This window comes from Equus asinus, chromosome 26, assembly GCF_041296235.1.
Source record: "Equus asinus isolate D_3611 breed Donkey chromosome 26, EquAss-T2T_v2, whole genome shotgun sequence".
In the NCBI taxonomy this organism is placed as follows: domain Eukaryota; kingdom Metazoa; phylum Chordata; class Mammalia; order Perissodactyla; family Equidae; genus Equus; species Equus asinus.
The window spans coordinates 1,095,012-1,100,216 of NC_091815.1; positions in this window are offsets into that span (position 1 = coordinate 1,095,012).

The window sequence follows — 5,205 nt, forward strand, 5'->3', positions numbered from 1 at the left end:
CCCAGGTGGCCGACGCCCTGCCGGGTCGACCAGCTGTCCGGCCCGGACTTGGTCCCCGGACCGGGGCGCGCGGGTCGACCAGATGTCCGCGGCGCTCGGGGCCGGGTCCCGCTGCTCTGGGTGCTCTGGGTGCTCTGGGTGCGCTCCCGGCCCTCTGTCGGCTCCGAAGGCCCCGCGGACTCGTAGCCACGGGGTCCGGCGGCGCGCGGGTCGACCAGATGTCCGCGCCGAGCGCCGCGGGACTGCAGGGCGCTCGGCCTTCTCGGAGGCTCGAGGGCTCCGGCGACCCGGCGGACGAGCAGCGGCGAGGCCGCCGTGGCCGCCGCCCTGCCGGGTCGACCGGCGACCCGACCCCCGTGTCTCGGGGGGGGGGGGGGGGGGAGCGGGTCGACCAGATGTCCGCACCGAGCGCCGCGGGGCCGTGGGGCCGCGGGGCGCTCGGCCTTCTCGGAGCCCCGAGGGCTCCCTGGAGGCTGCGGACGAGCAGCCGCGAGGCCCCCGGGGCAGCCGCCCTGCCGGGTCGACCGGCGGCCCGGCCCGGACTCGGGCCCCGGGTCCCGTGGCGCGCGGGTCGACCAGATGTCCGCGCCGAGCGCCACATGGCTGCGGGTCGCTCCGGCTTCTCGCAGTCCCGAGGGTTCCGCGGGCACGTAGCTGCGAGACCCGGGCGGCTGCCCTCCGCCCGGCTCACGGGGCGCTCGTGTCCATCAGCTGGTCGTGCGGAAATCCCGTGGTTGGCCTCCCTCCCTCCCTCCCTCCCTCCCTCCCTCCCTCCCTCGTCCAGCCGCCACGTTTTCGGGGTTCGTGCGACTGGGATGAAATAGACCTTCCAAACGTCAATCGGAGATCATCCATCATACCTCTCGAGTCCCCAAAAGCCAAGAAACACGCCAACCAAAACGCTTTTATTATGCCAACGGTTCCCGTTTTCATTCCTATCGTTTAGGGAGGTTTGGTGGCAGCAGCGGCCGAAAGCAAAAGGAAACCCGAGGAAAGCGGCTCCATCCACCAGGGCTGTGTCTCATCGGTGCCGACGCAGGAGGGACGGGCTTCGTTCGTTCGTTCGCTGCGGCCCAAATTCCCGGGCCGCCCGAGGACCGCTCGCACCGGCCCGAGGGAGGGAGCCCCGGCAGGCAGGATGCCTCCGGGGAAATGGACAAGTCGACCGCGCGACCCACAACCCGCCCGACTGGGGGCGAGAAGGAGCATGGAGGAGGACTCCGTCCCCTAGTCGGCAGACGGCCCCGGGACAGGGACGTTCGCCAAAACCTCCCCAAGGCCGCTTTCCGTGACCGAGTCGGCCTCCCCGCCTGTACTCGTCCCGGCCCGAGAAACGAGACGCGGGGTGGATCGGGACCAGGCCACGCACCAGGCCGGCCGGCGCGGCATCCTCCCTCCCCCGACCTGACCTGACCTGGACGAACGCCTCCCCATCGCCCGCCCCCGCGAGGCTGATCCGTCCGGCCTGTGAGGAGGCCGCTTGTCGGGCGCCACCTGCTGCCCGGCATCCTCTTATATAGTGTTCGAGGAGGTCGACCAGGTGGCCCGGCCTGGATTGGGGGGGGGGGCGCGGGGTGCGGTGTCCCGGGCGGCGGGGGACGGGGGGGTAGGAGTGGAGAGGGAAAGGTGGGCGTGGAGAATGCCGGGGTCGGGGGTCGGCGCGGGGCGGGGCGGGAGTTGGGGATAGGGGAGGGGCGGGAGGCCGTCTGGACATGGAGGGTCGGAAGAGCGGTGGTGACAATGATTTTCATTATCATTTAGAAAGAAGAACGTGGACTTCTTTAGAGGAGTCCTTTGAATAGCTTCTCCATTTAGTTAACATACATCCAAATGGAGGTCGGGAAACTTGGGTCCTGTTAACATATGGATGGAAGTGGAAAGAACTATCGCGATGACCGTCCTTGTGTTTCTTTTATTTTTTCTTTCTTCCTGCTCCCCAAAGCCGCCCCCCCCACCCCCGCCCCGCCCCGCCCCGCCCCGTCCCGTCCCGTCCCGTCCATAGTTGTAGGTTCCAGTGGTAGGTCTTTCGCGTTTCTGCTATGTGGGACGCCGCCTCGGCGTGGCTTGAAGGGCGATGCTGGGTCTGGGGCTGCGCCCAGGATCCGAACCGGTGAAAACCTGGGCCGTCGAAGCCGGGGGCCGGGGTGGGGGGCGCATACTTGACCGCTCGTCCACGGGCTCGGCCCCTGGCCCCTTGTTTTCTAGGGAGAGAGACAGAGAGACCCGATCCATTTTCCCTTGGCCTCTAAAGCGTGCGTGTGGTCGAAAGGCGACAGAGAGAGGGGTTCTGGTCCAGAAAGCCCCGACTGCGCTGCCGCGGGGATCGGTCGGTTCCGCCCGAACCGTCCGAGTCGGAAAGGAACGGACAGCTTTCCTCCTTTGGGCCCCTGACTTGGGGCCGACAGGGGAAGAGGAACAGGCCTCTCTCCCTCACACCCTGGTCCCTTCCTCCAGGACGCCCTCCTTCTAGTCAGCCCGCCTCTGGCTTTTCCACACGCCGACGACCGCTCGTCGGCATGGACCCACCTTCCTTGGGGGACACCACCACACGACTCTCCCACTCGTCTGCCTGCCTTTCGTTGGCGTCGCTGCCAAAGGCGAGGGGTAGGGGTGGCGGTGGCAGGGACGGCAGGGGCCCAGCGGCTCTCTGGCGGGTGAAGAAGTCTTGCTGGTTCTCCTAGGTCGGTGATCTTTCTCGATCTCCACACACATTCTTCGTTTGGGGAGCCAAGAGACGCCCTCTGAGGAATCCCTATGGCCAGGGTCGATCACTTACTCGCTCACTGCCTCGGCCTCGGCCTCGGCCTCTGTCCGTCTTGTCTCTCTCCCTCCCTCCCTCCCTCCCTCCCTCCCTCGTCGGTCTCTGTGTGTGGACGTCTAGGTGGAGGCGAGGCAGGGAGGCCACCCACCCACCCACCCACCCACCCACCTACCTCGTGGTTTACCACACGCTCTACACGGAGGTAGAATTCCCATCCCACCGAATCCATCCTTTCCACGGGACACAAGCCAGTGGCCTTCGGGAGTCTCTCTCCCCAAGGTGGCGCATCCGTCATGGCTATCTATTTCCAGAAGGTTTCCGTTTCCATCCCCTCCCCCCGAAAGAAAAAACGGCCCCACTCCCGGATCTGCCCCACCACGATCACCACCACCCCTGCTGCCGCCGCCGCCGCCGCCATCTGCTGTCGCCCTCTAGGGTTGGACCGTTCTAGCTCTCTCCTCTGTGTGGAATCGCAACGTAGGTCGCCTTGGATGTCTGGCACCTCTCACTTAGCAGAAGGTTTTGGAGGCTAAGGCTGGGCCACGCTTTGGCCCGGGTCAGTGTTCCGTTCCTCCGGACGGCTTCCTCGTTTTCCACGAGAAGGAGCCGTGAAGACGGAAAGGAAGGGCGGATGGATGGCTTTTCCCGTGCTACCGAGTCCCTCTCCCCTTTTCCCCAAAGCGTGAGGGGCGGTCGAGAGGATCGTCTCTGATGACAAAAGTCAGAGGCACCCCGGGTCAGACACCGTGCGAGGCGTTGGTGTGTTCTCGAGAGGAGAACACGTCCCCGTCAACGTTTCCTGTCGTTCTCGTTCCGAAAGGATTCACGCGCCACCCCGTCTCCCTCAAGGTCTTAGGGCTGTCGTGCTCCGCAGCCGTCACGTGTCGTGGATCCTGGGCACCACCACGCCACCCCGCCCCCCCCCCCGCCATAGCTGTCGATCGCTATGTGGCACGCCTACGTTTGCCCAAAAGAGCAGTCCGATGGACAGCGTGGTGCTTTTCCCAGCAGGCAGGCAGGTGAGAGTCACCCCTCTAGAAGGTTTCCAAGCCCCGTTCCATTCTCAGAGGCAGCTCCTTTGGCCATCAAGGAGGCAGGCGATGGGGGTGGGGGTGGGGATGGGGATGGGGCAGGGGCCTCTGTCCCTCTGTCGCGGTAGAAATGATTGGGAAAGGAGGGACGATGGGCGTAGGTCGACCATCCTGGGCGGTGGTGCTTTGGGAGCTTTTTCTAGAAGAAGGAGCGAACGGCGTTCCCTGGGAAGGGAGGAAACCAGAGGAGGTCCCCCTCAGACCGACCTGGCACGAGAAGGACACACACTCTCTCTCTCTCTCTCTCTCTCTCTCTCTCTCTCCCTTTTCTTCCTGACTTGAAATCAGGAGACAAAACTCCCCTGCCAAAGGGGCCCTCCCAAAACGGGGAGTGAGGAAGACCTCCTTCTCTTCACGGCTGAAGTTCTCCCTGCCTTTCCTGGACGGGAAGGATAGCACCTACGCCCGCTGCCGTCGGTGACTTTTAGTCCCCCTGGAGAGGAAGAAATTCTTTCCCGTGGCCGAACCCTGGCGGTTCGTTCGTGCTGCAGAGGACGTGACCCTCTCTGACACACCCAGGAACCTCCTCGCTCCGGGTCGAGGAGAGGGAGTTCTGTTCTGTGGTTTAGAATGGTGCTTAAAAAGGGATGTCGCTTACAAAGGGTCCTCGTCCCCCTTCCTAAACCTAAACGGACGGCTCGGCTCGGAGGCGTGAGATACGTTTCGCATCCTCCTCGTCGTCTTCACTCAAAGTTTTATTGGAGTTTGGAAGATTTTATTTTTTGTCTTTCCTTTTTCTCCCCAAAGCCCCCCGGTACGTAGTTGTGTGTTCTTCGCGGTGGGTCCTTCTAGCGGTGGTATGTGGGACGCCGCCTCAGCGTGGTTTGATGAGCAGTGCCGTGTCCGCGCCCGGGATCCGAACGAACCGATGAAACACTGGGCTGCCTGCAGCGGAGCGCGCGAACTTAACCACTCGGCCACGGGGCCAGCCCCTTACTGGATTTTCAAAACAACTCCGGGGGCCGGCCCGGTGGCGCGGCGGTGAAGTTCGCACGTTCTGCTCCGCCGGCCCCGGGTTCGCCGGTCCGGATCCCGGGCGCAGGACCCGGCACCGCTTGGCGAGCCACGCTGTGGCAGGCGTCCCACCTGGAAAGTAGAGGGGGATGGGCACGGATGTCAGCTCAGGGCCAGTCTTCCTCGGCCGACAGAGGAGGATTGGTGGCAGATGTTCGCTCAGGGCTCATCTTCCTCAAAAATAAAATAATAAATCGATTCGATAAAATGTCAAATAACACAACCGCGGGATCACGCTTAGAGTCACCCTTGGCCCGATGATGCCACTCCCCACCCCCCCCACCCCCCTGCCCCCCACCATTTGGAGGTGCCGTCAGTGGGATTCGTTCCTGTTTGTCC